The sequence below is a fragment of the Pongo pygmaeus genome, chromosome 17 (genome assembly GCF_028885625.2).
Source record: "Pongo pygmaeus isolate AG05252 chromosome 17, NHGRI_mPonPyg2-v2.0_pri, whole genome shotgun sequence".
NCBI lineage: Eukaryota > Metazoa > Chordata > Mammalia > Primates > Hominidae > Pongo > Pongo pygmaeus.
Genome location: NC_072390.2, coordinates 60,706,069 through 60,720,648, shown reverse-complemented (window position 1 = coordinate 60,720,648; position 14,580 = coordinate 60,706,069). Strand labels below are relative to the sequence as shown.

The following is a 14,580-nucleotide window of genomic DNA, read 5'->3' as shown; positions in this document are numbered from 1 at the left end:
AAGGCTATACATATTTAAAATTTTAATGGATATTGCTAATTTCCTCTGCGTTATGACAATGTGCAGTTCTGCCAGTAGAATTTGACAGTATTTCCCTATAGTTCCTTGCCAGTGTTAGAAATTTTCAACCTTTCCTAATTTGATGGATGAAAAATTATATCTTGTTTGTTTGCCTTTATTTGATTATTCATATTCATTCTCTTATTTAAAAATTGCTTATTGACCCTTTTTCTTTTTAGAGTGTTGCCTGTTTATATCTCTTACCCACTTGAGAAAATTGGTTGTTCTTTTTGTTTTGTTTTGTTTTTTGAGACGGAGTTTTGCTCTGTCACCAGGCTGAAGTGCTGTGGCGCAATCTCAGCTCACTGCAACCTCCGTCTCCCGGGTTCAAGCAATTCCCCTGCCTCAGCCTCCCGAGTAGCTGGGATTACAGGCACGTGCCACCACGCCCAGCTAATTTTTGTATTTTTCGCAGAGACGGGGTTTCGCCATGTTGGCCAGGATGGTCTCGATCTCCTGACCTCGTGATCCGCCTGCCTCGGCCTCCCAAAGTGCTAGGATTACAGGCGTGAGTCACCTCGCCCGGCCGGTTGTTCATTTTTATGGGATTGATTTTTAGGGCTCATTATGCACATTAATCTTTGATTAAATATTATTGCTCTTTTTTCCTCCTTATTTGTCATGTCTTTTTACATTGTTTGAATATCTTTTTTTTTAACTTTTATTTTAAGTTCAGGGATGCAAGTGCAGATTTGTTACATAGGTAACAAATTGTGTCATGGGGGTTTGTTGTACAGATTATTTCATCACCCAAGTATTAAGTCTAGTACCCATTAGTCATTTTTTCTGATCATCTCCCTCCTTCCACTCTCCACTCTCCAAAAGGCCCCAGTGTGTGTTGCTCCCCTCTATGTGTCCGTGTGTTCTCATCATTTCGCTCCCACTTGTAAATGAGAACATGTGGTATTTGGTTTTCTGTTCTTGTGTTAGTTGGCTATTATGCTGAATTTTGATGTTTTTAATTAAAGAAATTTAGATTTACTCTTGTAAATATAGTAGAAAGAATTCCTATGTGCTCTTCACTTGGATTCCTCAAAAGTTCTGTCCCTCTCTCTCTCCTTCTCTCTCTCTCTCTATACACACACACACACACACACACACACACACACACACACACACTTTTTTTCTGAACCATTTGCAAGTAAAGAAGTAGGCATGATTTCTCTTTATCCACAAACATTTCAATGTGTATTTTCTAAATATAAGGATATTTTCTTATCACACAATCAATCACAATACAATGACAAATCAGGAAATAACATCAATATAATGCTATTAGCTAATATATAGACCCTACTCAAATTTCCCCAGTTGTTGCAATAATGTCCTTTCTAGCCAAAGAAGAAAACATTTCCCACTCAGGATTCCATGTGGCATTTAGCTGCGAGGTCTCCTCCGTCTGTTTTAACCTGGAATAGTTCCTCAGTCTCTCTGTGTCTTTATGAATTTAGCATTTTTGAAGAGTACGGGAGAGTTATTTTGTAGGATGTGCCCTGATTTGAGTTTGCCCGTTTCCTGATGATTAGATTCAGGCCATGTGTTTTGGGAGGAACATGGCAGGAGTGATGCTGTGTTAATCTCAGTAACAGAAGGCACATGATGCTTATTTGCCCTGTTACTTGGTGGTGTTAACTTTGATCCTTTGGTCAAGGTGGTTGTGTTAGCTTTCTGTTGCTGCTGTAACAAATTACCACAGACTTATGCTTAAAACAAGATAATTTATTACTTATGGTTCTGGAGGTCATAAGTCCGAAATGAGTTTCACTTGGCTAGAATTGAGTTGTCAGCAAGGCTGGCTCCTTCTGGAGGTTGTAGGGCAGAATCTCTTTTCTTGACTTTTCCAGATTCTAGAGATTGCCTGTACTCACTGCCTTGTGGCCTCTTCCTCCATCTTCAAGCCAGCTGTGTAGCATCTTCAAATCTCTTTCTCTGGCCTCTGTATTTGTCATTGACATCTCCTACCCTGACTCTATGACCCTCCTGGCTCTTTCTTAGGACCCTTGTGAATAGGTTGGATCCACTTGAATAATCCAGGGAAATTTTCCCATCCCAAGACATTAATGACATCTGCAATGTCCTTTTTGCTATGTGTGGAAGCATGTTCACAGGTCCTAAGGACCAGGATGTGGACATCTTTAGGGGCTCTTATTTAGCCTAGCATAGTGTTATTTTCTAGGTTTCTCAATTGTGAAATTACTGATTCCCCCTTTATAATTAATAAGTATCTTCAGGGGAAATATTTTGAAACCACATAAATATCCAGTTTCTTCTCAAATGAATACTAAATCCATTAGTCTTAACATCCATGGAAAATTCTTGCCTTAATCAATTATTGCTAAGACAGTTGCCAAGTGGTGATTAAAATTTTTTCCCAACTTTATTGAAGAACACTTACTGATGTTTTAAGTATATAATTTGATAGGTCTTTTTTTTTTTTAAGATAGAATTTCGCTCTTATTGCCCAGGCTGGAGTGCAAAGGCATGATCTCGGCTCACCGCAACCTCTGTTTCCCAGGTTCAAGCAATTCTCCTGCCTCAGCCTCTCGAGTAGCTGGGATTACAGGCGTGTGCCACCATACCTGGCTAATTTTGTATTTTTAGTAGAGATGGGGTTTCTCCATGTTGGTCAGGCTGATCTTGAACTCCTGACCTCAGATGATCAGCCTGCCTCGGCCTACCAAAGTGCTGGAATTACAAGTGTGAGCCACTGTGCCCGGCCAGTTTGATAGGTTTTGACATGTGTATTACATTCATGAAACCGCCACAATGAAGATAGTGAACATGTTCATTACCCCCCCGCCAGTTTCCTCATGGCCCTTTGACATCTCTTCCTCCGCATTATACCCTTCCCAGGCACCCACTGATCTGCTGTCACTATAGATTAGTTGCATTTTCTAGAATTTGTCAAATTGCAACACAATAAGTACTTTTGTTTGCTTGGCTTCTTTCTCTTATACTTAATTTGAGATTTATCCATGTTGTTGTATGTATTAATAGTTTATTCTTTTCTATTAGTGAATAGTATTCTATTTTATAGACATGTCACTGTTTATCCATATGCTTGTTGTTTTGTTTTGTTTTGAGACAGGGTGTCACTCTGTCACCTAGGCTGGAGTACAGTGGCGCAATCATGGCTCATTGCAACCTCCACCTCCTGGCTCAAGCCATCCTCCTATCTCAGCCTCCTGAGTAGCTGGAACTATAAGCCTGTGCCATCATGCCTGGCTAATTTTTATATTTTTTGTAGAGACGGGGTTTAGCCACATTGCCCAGGCTGGTCTTGAACTCCTGGACTCAAGAGATCCACCTGCCCCGGCCTCCCAAAGTGTTGGGATTACAGGCGTGAGCCACCACACTCAGCCTGGACTTACTAATGAACATTTGGGTTGTTTCAAGAATTTGGCTATTACAAATCGAGCTGCTGTGAACAATCATGTATAAATCTTTATATGGTGGTTTTCTAATTCTATCTACATAATAAAACTGGCATTCTACTCTCCCCTCCCCACCATGTTAGTGTGGATTCATGGATTCTTATTTTATTTAATGCATTATGGATTCTTATTTTATTTGACACATTATAATATGTTACCATCTTTTTTTAAAATTTTTTTTATTTTTATTTTATTTTATTTTTTGAGATGTAGTCTCACTCTGTCACCCAGGCGGGAGTGCGATGGCGTGATCTCGGCTCACTGCAACTCCCGCCTCCCAGGTTCAAGTGATTCTCCTGCCTCAGCCTCCCGAGTAGCTGGAATTACAGGTGTGCACCACCATGCCCAGCTAACTTTTGTATTTTTAGTAGAGAAGAGGTTTTGCCATGTTGGCCAGGTTGGTCTCAAACTCCTGACCTCAAGTGATCTGCCCGCCTCGTCCTCTCAAAGTGCTGGGATTACAGGCATGAGCCACCATGCCCGACCATTACCATCATTATTAATCTTGATGTCCAAATTGTCCTAGATTTGCACAGTGGGAAGCTCCTTTAAACTGGATCCTATTTCCCTTTGATATATCCTCATCATTCTTTGAGCACTTCCTTGCTCTGGCACGAAATGTTACAGGCTTAATAGGTAATTTCCCTGCCCCAGTTCTGGAATCTGCTGTTTCTCCAAAGAGTCCTGGTTCCATTAAGCAGAGAATAATACTTAGAAACTAAGATTTGTGCTCTAGGTAAGCTCATTGCAATTTGTATGTTTCCAGGATTTCCCAACAGACAGAGCTAGGAAATACATTTATGCATGATGATACCTCCAATTCCATTTCAACATCATAGGGTTTATTCTAGCCTTCCTTCACTTGTAGTTTTCATTCCCTTCTAGTAGTGTGCTGGCAGATGTTTAACAACTGGCTCTCCAGTGGATAAAAAGCCTGATAGGCAATGTTTGCCAGCATTCATGGTATAAAAGCTCCCTTCCATGGCCAGTTTCAAGCTAGCAACATGACATTACTGAATGGAGAATTAGAAAGAGATGTGTACAATTGATTCTCACTAAGTAAGCCAGCTCTAGCATGCCACTGTTCCTTTTTCTATGAGAAACCTGGCTCCCATTATCCACAATAAGCAGTTTCAGAATTGCTAACCATACCATTGTGAAAAACAAGCTAGAATTTCATATTTGTACTTTTTTTTTAAAACTTTGGCTAGGAGTACATAGTCAAAATATTGTGTTCAAAATCACTTAGGTTGGCTGGGCACGGTGGCAGATCATTTACATTTAAAAAGAAATCCCAGAATTTTGATTTTAACTGGAATTGTTTTAACTTTCTAGATTTATTTGGGTAGAATTGACTCTTTCCATCTTCATCTAGGACTTATTTCTAGGCTGTATGGAGGTCTTCCTCTGTGTTCTTTGGCAATGTTTGCTAGTATTGCTTCAAAAAGACTTATTTCTAGGCTGTTCTGCCTATGGAGTAGCCATTCTTTTGTTCCTTTACTTTCCTAATAAACCTGTTTTCACTTAAAAAAAGACTTATTTCTAGGCATTTTAAAGATTTTGTTGGCATTTTGAACAGGATCTTTGTATTTTAAATTACATTTTAAAAGATTACTGTTAACATATAAGAAGGCTGTTGCTTTTTTGTATATTTATATTTTGTTCCCAGTTTTTCACTTTAATCGCTGGTTTTCTAAGTAGATACTTGTATTAACAATTTCTGATATTTTTATCTCTGTCTGTAGTGAGAAGTTGGGAAAGGCATTGCCCAGGAAGTGGAGGGCATTTAGAGGGCCTCAGAGCTGTGCTTACCTTTTTTTTTCTCTTTTTATTGTGGAAGCTTTGAAGACTGCTGGGGACAGTGCCTTTTGCTGTTCTGGTTTTCATGCCCATGTTAGGCGCCTGTTGCGGGGTGGAGTCCTCGGACCAACTGCAACCTTGGCACAAATGTCACAACCAGCTGCTCTGCTTCCTCCTGGAGTGGGGCAGGCCATTGGCTGGGTTTCCAGTGACCTCCAAACACCCTGCCGACTTCTCCGAGGCAGCTCTAGTTTCAGCCTCTGCTGATGGAGAGCTTGGGGGCTTAAGTTCTAGGATTGTGTTGGAAAAGTTTGTGTATTTCCTCCTCTGTCTTGTCTGGGTTGGAACACTGTCTTCCGACCTCTGTCTATCTAGTCCTATCTGCTTTTTCTGTTGGAGAAATTCTTACAAATCTCCAGTTTCCTCATTGGGCCCCTCCCTGTTTTCTGTTGTTGCTGTGGATCATGTGTTATTTCAGTGTGGCTAGGGAACAGATGTGCGATAAACAAAAAAGTTCAATTTGCCATTAAGGGATGGAGGTAGGGAGAAAGGCTTCAGATAATAAACACAGTATAAGTATATTGTAGAAAGTTTAGAAAACATAGAAAAGTGCTAAGAAGAAAAATTGCTTTCAGTGTTTGGTACATATTCTTCTAGTTTTTTTTTTTTCCTAATGTGTTCTTGGGTTGCACATTTTCTCAGGTTCTACTTTCACTTAACTTATTTTGAATCGAGTGAAGTTGCCTTTTTAAATGACCTGCTGACTTGAGAGTAGGGACATTTAGACATGTGAAAATGTCAAGTGTGGATCTAGCCTAGATGACGCCGAGGATTTTTGAGGGTTGTAGGATGCGAGGTGGGCAGATTGTGGGTTTGTGGAATAACACTGACGCAGGAACTGGGGTGGAATTTCATGCTTGTCTGCATTGTCCACTACTATTATTTAAGAAGGTTGAGGGACGCAACCATTATAGTGACTTTGACCTTAGGCTTGGGAGAACACGGCTGAACATACTGACATGCTAACAGTCATTTTCATATCCTTTGCTAAGGTATATCTGACACGTCTCCAACTCCTTCCCAGATGACAACACACACATTTTTGAATAGCCAACAGGCTATGTTTATTTCACCATTGTTTGCTTTCAATGAAAAAATTCACATGGTTATCTGACCTCTGTCTATCTAGTCCCATCTGCTTTTTCTATTGCAGAAATTCTTACAAATCTCCAGTTTCCTCATTGGGCCCCTCCCTGTTTTCTGTTATTTCTGTGGATCGTGTGTTATTTCAGTGTGGCTTGGGAACCGATGTGCGATAAACAAAAAAGTTCGATTTGCCATTAAGGGATGGAGGTAGGGAGAAAGACTTCAGATTATAAACACATCCTTTTCTGCTAACGTGCCTGGTCTTGAAAAATCCAAATGTGTTGTCCTTCATTTTTTTAATTGTTGAAGCAGTTGACAAACTCAAAGCATGTGATCTCCTTTAATCCTTCCAATAATCCCCATTTTACAGTGTAGTAAATTAACAGTAAGAGAGATTGAGTCTTTAGCTCAAAGTCACATAGTACGTGAATGGTAGAACTGCCACTCAAACCGAAGTGTAGCATGAAAGCCCGGGTGTGTTCCATCTAGAATTGCAAAGGAAATGGACTAGTGGACAAAGAGTTAGATATGCTCCTTGTCCTCCAATAAGGGAAGCTATGTAGTTGAGTGGTTTAAAAATTCAGACTATGGTCTGTTTCAAAATACAGATTTTGAGCCTCAATGGCCTGTCCTTTATAGGAAGATAATAATGATACATATGTCATAGGATTGTGGTAAGGATTCAACAAGATATTCCATGCAAAATACTTGACATGCTATTTGGCATACAGCAAGTACTCAATGTATATTAAACATATTTTTGTTTTTGTTTTTGAGGCGCATTCTCGCTCTGTTGTCCAGGCTGGAGTGCAGTGGCGTGATCTCAGCTCACCACAACCTCTGCCTCCTGAGTTTAAGCGATTCTCCTGCCTCAGCCTCCTAAGTAGCTACAGGCTACAGTACTCCTGAGTACTGCAGGCGCGTGCCACCATGCCTGGCTAATTTTTGTATTTGTAGTAGAGACGAGGTTTCACTGTGTTGGCCGGGCTGGTCTCGAACTCCTGACCTCATGATCTGCCCGCCTTGGCCTCCCAAAGTACTGAGATTACAGGCATGAGCCACCGCGCCTAGCCCTAGACATAATTATTAATATTAATTAATAATAATCCATATATACAGAATTTGATCCATTTGGTTGTACTTCATAGAGTGGTAAGTAAACAGGAAAGAAAGATCAAGGTTGACAGCATAGGGAGGTAACATGAACTTCATAGTCTTTATCCCAAGTCTGCTGTTTTATAGCTCTTAATAAATAACTGAGAGATTTGGATAATATTGTTAGTTGAGAATTAAAATTTTTCATAGTGGTTGGAAGCAGTGACAAGGAAAGCGAATAAGGAAAGCTTCCTAGTGCCTTGTTTCCTCCACCTGTAAAACATAGAAAGAGCTCCTGTCTCACTGTGTTTGTGGAACATGCTGTGGTTCTTTAATGCAAAGTGCAGTGCACTTATGCACCCTATGCCCAGGCACCAAACAAACTGCAGCCTTTGTATGAGATGCAAAGTAACTGGCCTCCTCCCTGTTCTAGTGGGGCTCTCTGGGCTTCCAAAAGCCATCATTGCCAACTTGCATGTTTTACTCAAGATTGGAGGTTTTTTAAACAATGAAATGCAAACCATGGAGGGTCTTCTCTGGCCTCTTCTTTGCGCTTCTGACAGTCATTCTCTCACCTCCCCATTCTGTAGTGTTCTTTATTTTCACAGGCCTGCATCCTGCTTTCTTCTTCTTATAAGCTCCTCTAGGCAGGAACTATGATGGTTCTTTTAGCCTTTTATATTTTGTATGGCCACAATTGTCAAACTGCATTCCAAGTCACTTGGAAGGTGTATAGAAGTGTAGAGACTGCCATGCCCTGCCCCAGGTTCAGAATTAGCAGGGCTGGGGTGGGACTGAGGGGTCTGCATGTTTATCAAGCTGCCTGAGTGATTCTAGCCTGCTGATCCCTGGAGCCCATGTCTATAGAGGCTGTATAGCAGACATCATGAGAGGAGTGGGCTGGAGATGCAGCACAGAACTAGATGTGCGGATGCTCAGCAGCGGGACCCCTAACCCTGATGGTGGCTTTGGAGACTGCGGGTGCTGTTTGCTTCCCCTCTACTCCTTACGCTTCTGCCCAGAAGCCATGGGAGGATAGAAGAGGTGAAAAGGAGCATAGAAATAAGTTCTCAGAGGCCCTGCAGCATGGAAAGAGTAGAGGCTTTTCCCCCCAGCAAGTTTATGCAGTTATTCCAGAGTCATTTGTTGGGAAGACTACCATTTTCCCATGGAATAGCTTTGGCAACTTTGTTGAAAGTCAGTTGACCATATATAAGTGAGTCTATTTCTGCATTCTATTCTGTTCTGTTGGTCTGTTTGTCTATCCTCTGAAAGGTACATACTGTTTCAATTACCATAGCTTCAAAAAATGTTGTTCTTTTGTTGTTGTTGAGGCAGGCTCTTGCTCTGTCGTCCAGGTTGGAGTGCAGTGGTGCAAAGCTCACTACAGCCTTAACCTCCTGGGCTCAAGCAAGTCTCCTCCTTCAGCCTCCTGAGCAACTGGGACTACCGGTGTGGGTGTGCACCACCACACCCGGGTCAAAAAAAGTTTCAAAGTCAGGTGGTATGAGTCCTCCAACTTTGTTTTTCTTTAAAAAAATGATTTTTTTTTTTTTTTTTTTTTGCCTATTCTAGGTCCTTGGTAATTCTTTATAAATTTTAGGCTTGACTTGCAAATTTCTACAGAAAAGACTTTCGGGATTTTGATGGGATTGTGTTGGATCTATAGATCAATTTGGGGAAATTGATATTTTAACAATATTCACTCCTTCAATCCACAAACATGGTATATACCTACCTTTATTTAGGTCTTCTTCCATTTCTTTTAGCTGTACCTTTTGTAATTTTCAGTGAAGAAATCTTGCAAAACTTCTTGTGTTATCCCTGTATAGTTTATCTTTTTAATGCTAATATAAATAAATGTTTACATTTTTTTCTTTCCTTTTTTTCCACTGGTATATAGAAATGCAATAGATTTTTGTATATTGACCTTGTGTCCTGCAACTTTGTTAAACTGACTAGTTTTAGTAACTTTTTTGTAAACTTCTTAGAATTTTCTATGTCCATAATCATGTTGTCTACAAATAAGGCAGTTTTACTTTTTCCTTTCCAATATGTATGTTCTTTATTTCTTTTTCTTGCCTAGCACTGGCTAGGACATTGAGTGTGTTGAATAGAAGTAGTGAGAGCAGACATCCTTGCCTTGTTCCTGATCTTAGGAAGGAAGTATTCTGTGTTTCACCTTAAATAGGCTGTTAGCTGAGGCTTTTTGTAGATACTATTTGTCAGATTGAGGACATTCCATTCTCTTAATGATTTGTTGATTTTCTATTGTGAGATGGTATTGAAGTCTTTCAAATCCTTTTTCTGCATTATATGACTTTTCTTATATTTTTCTGTTAATATGGTGAGTTATATTAATTGACTTTCAAAAGTTAAACTAGGCCAGGCGTGGTGGCTCATGCCTGTAATCCCAGCACTTTGGGAAGCCGAGGTAGGCGGAATACAAAAACTAGCTGGGCATGGTGGCACACCTCAAGTGATGGCAGATCACTTGAGGTCAGGAGTTCGAGACCAGCCTGGCCAACATGGTGAAACCCTGTTTCTACTAAAAAAATACAAAAATTAGCTGGGTGTGGTGGTGCATGTCTGTAATCCCAGCTACTTGGGAGGCTGAGGATGGAGAATCGCTTGAACCCACGAGGGGGAAGTTGCGGTGTGCGAGATCGCACCACTGCACTCTAGCCTGGGCGACAGATGGAGACTCTGTCTCAAAAAAAAAAAAAAAAAGTTTAACTTGGTTAACTTGATCATAATGTGTTATACTTTTTGGTAAAGGTTTTTACATCTCTGTTTATAAGAGATATTTTTCTGTAATATTCTCTATTTTTTTTTTTTAAATAATGCCCTTATCTTTTTTTTGGTAACAGGGTTATGCTAGTCTCATAAAACAAGTTGAGAAGTATTTTTCTATTTTCTGAAAGAGTTTGAATGAATTAGTGTTACTTTTTTCCTTTAATGTTTGATAGAATTCAACAGTGAATTCATCCGGGTCTAATGTTTTCTTTGTGGGAAAGTGTTAAATTATGTATTCAATTTCCTTAAACATATAGGGCTATTCACATATCTGTTTCTTTTCTTTCTTTCTTTCTTTTTTTTTTTTTTGAGATGGAGTCTCTCTGTCACCCAGGCTGGAGTGCAGTGGCACGATCTCGGCTCACTGTAACCTCTGCCTCCCGGGTTCAAGAGATTTTCCTGCCTCAGCCTCCCGAGTAGCTGGGACTACAGGCACGTGCCACCACACCTAGCTGATTTTTTGTATTTTTAGTAGAGACAGAGTTTCACCATGTTGGTCAGGCTGGTCTTGAACTCCCGACCTCAGGTGATCCACCCGCCTCAGCCTCCCAAAGTGTTGGGATTACAGGCGTGAGCCACCGCGCCGGGCCGTTTTATTTTTTTGAAACAGAGTCTCACTCTGCTGCCCAGGCTGGAGTGCAGTCGCACGATATCAGCTCACTGAAACCTCTGCCTCCTGGGCTCAAGTTCTCTGGCCTCAGCCTACCAAGTAGCTGGGACTACAGACGTGTGCCACCATGCCCAGCTAGTTTTTGTATTTTAGCAGAGATGGGGTTTCACCATGTTGACCAGGCTGGTCTTGAATTCCTGGTCTCAAGTGATCTGCCTGCCTTGGCCTCCTAAAGTACTGGGATTACAGGCATGAGCCACTGTGCCTGGCCAGTGCTAGCCATTTTAAAAGACTCAATTTAAATTTTATTTATTCTTCTTCTTATTATATTATAATTAATATTAAAATAAATAAATAATATTTATTTTATTACTCTCTTCTCTGATGACCCTAGCCAGTCCTCTCTCGTCTACTGCATTCATTACATATTTTCTCTGTATAGTCTTATATACTGGCCTCTAATTTTCCTTGTGCACACATGTTTATTTTATGTACTAACTCTCTAAATGAATGGTAGGAACTGATTGCAGGAACTCTGTCTTATGCTGGCTTTGTAAACTTTTTAGTACTTCGTATTAGTTGATACGTAATTAACAGACATTTCTCAAACAGTATTAATATGGAAACTACTGCGGATGATAGTTTGGGCATAATCCAGATGCCCTTTAAGGAGTTAAATGATTCTTTTAAAAGATGTTAACTCATGATACCAAATAGTACATGCTAGAGGATGTCTTGGTGCATCGTGCAGCCCTTTTCCTTGGCCCTCCTATTCTTATTTTTGTCAGTCAACTTACCACTCGTGTTCTCTGAGTAACAAAGGCAGGAGTTTCCAGACAAGTCCTCCACCACTTTAACTTGGCCTTCAGCATCTTTGTTTTCTCCTGGGGATTTCCTTTCTTGGTTGCCTCTGTAGTCCAGCCACTCCTCTGAAGCAGCAATTCTGGGTTTGTTAAAGGCTGGCAGCTGGGAGGTCTGTGGTTTTGGTTTGTGTTTCCAGGAAACTCTGGCCTAGTTCCACCTGTGCAGTCCCACTCAAAGAGTTTCCTCATCCTTAATTAAGAAAAAGGGGCCAGGTGTGGTGGCTCATGCCTGTAATCCCAGCACTTTGGGAGGCCGAGGCGGGAGGATCGCTTGAGCTCAGAAGTTCAAGACCAGCCTGGGCAACATAGCGAAATCTCAACTCTACTTAAAAAAAAAAAAAAAAAAAAAAAAAAAGCCAAGTATGGTGGTGTGTGCCTGTAGTCCCAGCTACCTGGGAGGCTAAGGCGGAAGGATTGCTTGAGCCTGGGAGATCGAGGCTGCAGTGAGCCATGTTCATGCCAGTGCACTCCAGCGTGGGTGACAGAGTGAGCCCCTGTCTCAAAATGAAAAAAAAGAAAAGAAAAGAGGAATCTCAATGTTTTTCTCTGGGAAGGGCAAAGACTCCTGTCTACAAACCAGTTTTGACACTGACCATTTGGTACGCATTCATTCATCACTCAGGAATCTGTTTTCATTGTTCTCTTCTAATGCATCTGGCAGCAAGCACAATAGGCCTTTTCATTCTCCAGAATTTTACTGTAGGCCTTTGATGTGAATAATAAGATTTTTTGGGAGGGGATTCAGGGGTAGTTCAAAACTTGAAAGAAGCTGCAAGCACTTGCAGTAGAGTGGGGACAGAAAGGTATTCACAGGCATGATAGCAAATAACAAATTCAGATGCTGGGGACTCTGAGAACCTAGAGAAGGGAGCATTGGGGCTACTCAGAGAAGACTTTGAGAAAACCTGGGAATTGAGGGGCTAGATCTGGATTCAGGAGAGGATAATGTTAGCATCGTCTTAGAGCTGCTGCTGAGTGCTGCATTTCAGGGGCAGTTAGATGCCTTCCTGGCTAAGACAGAGGAGTATGTATGGAGGAGGCCAGTGGACAAATGAGGCTTTGGTGGAAGCTGTTTTTTGGGCTTTCTAAGGTCTAAATTTGTGCTCAAACAACCGTCACAAAGCATAGAATTAAACATTTCTAACTTAGATTCATAACTTGTAAAAGTTTTGATGATTTTATAGGTCCATTTGAAAAGTGCAAGGTGACATGGCTTATTAGGGTGCCAAGTTGAAATCAGCCCCAGGCCTGGGTCCTGCTGGGTCTTTCTGGGACTGCTGTCTGCTCAACTAGGCCATCATAAGTGGCAGCAAATGTAAGAGAGAAATTCTGCTTCTCCAGTGTCCAGGGCTGGGTAGAGAGGTATCTTTAGAAACCCCTTATCCCATACAGAACTACACTTCCTTCTGCAAACTGGCGCTGGGAAGAGTTGGTCTGCCTTGGCTGGGATGGGGTGGATGAGTTCAAAACTCCCCAGGGAACATCCAGAGGCCAGCTAACCAACCTCTTAGGGACTATAGTCTGAATCAGACAACCCATTGTATGCATTCGGGGGTAGAAAGGAGGGAACCAGCCTCCTTAGGGGACACTTTGGAGTGTTATTTAGTGTACTGATTTGTTGGTTTGGGGACTTGTTGGCTTGATTTTTAAAATGTACTGCATCTGAGGCTACTGGTTTGGGGGACTTAGCCTGGTCCCTCCAACCTTGGAAAGCACAGTAGAATAAAATATAAATAAACTGCTAATTTAAAAATTTGGCCAGGCGTGGTGGCTCACGCCTGGCACTTTGGGAGGCCAAGGTGGGCAGATTGCTTGAGGTCAGGAGTTCGAGACTAGACTGGGCAACATGGTGAGACCCTTGCCTTTACTAAAAATACAAAAAATAGCTGGGTATGGTGGCACGTCCCTGTAGTCCCAGCTACTCAGGAGGCTGAGGCAGGAGGATCACTTGAGCCCAGGAGGCGGGGTTGCAGTGAGCCAAGATCGTGCCACTGCACTCTAGCCTGGGCGACAGAGTGAGACCCTGTATCAAAAAGAAAAACAAAACAAAACATATATATATATATATACACACACACACATATATATGTATGTATGTATGTGTGTGTGTATATATATATTCCTTCTCCCCTAATTGGGGCCAATGACCACGGAGAGCATGCTTCATGCTTCCCAGTGGACAGACAGCCCCATTCCCCCACTCCTGAGTGCTGGTTCCTGACTCCTGGCTCTGAGCTGCTTGTCTTTTGTAGAGATACACTTGACCCTCAATAGCGCTAACTGGTGGCAGGAAGAGCTATCAGGGTCAAGTTCAGTGGCAAGTTTAAGGACAGAGTAAAAATTGTATAGCACCAGCATACATGGTCCTGTAGCGTGAGTCAGTTTCCATCCGGCAGTATGAGGAAGCACATGACAGAAGGCTGGAGTGGGCACCCAGCTCCTTCTCCCTCTCCTGGCCTGAATTTGGGCTTCAGTAGAGGATCCATAGAGGGACCTCAGCCTAGCCAGCTCCCTCATCCATGTGCCTGTGATTCATCTGTCACCTCCTGTTTTGTGGCCCTTCAGTCTCATCAATTAAAAAACTCTTTCACACTACATGCGTTCTTACTTCTTCCATTGTTCTTCTCAGCTACCTGTGTCTTGGAGGTAAAGTGTTACCGAACTGAACTTGGGTCTGCTCACTGGGCACAGCAAAGTCCAACATTGACACAAATGTTTGCAGTTACAGAAAGAAAGGCATTTATTGCAGGGCACCAAGCAAGGAAAAGGGGCATGA

General features: G+C 41.7%; 1 protein-coding gene across 1 annotated transcript in view; it reads left to right on the top strand.

Moving 5' to 3' along the window:
• Positions 1-14,580, top strand: part of PSTPIP2 (proline-serine-threonine phosphatase interacting protein 2) — a 94,087-nt gene that overhangs the window by 22,137 nt on the left and 57,370 nt on the right. The gene's annotated exons all lie outside the window — the stretch shown is intronic.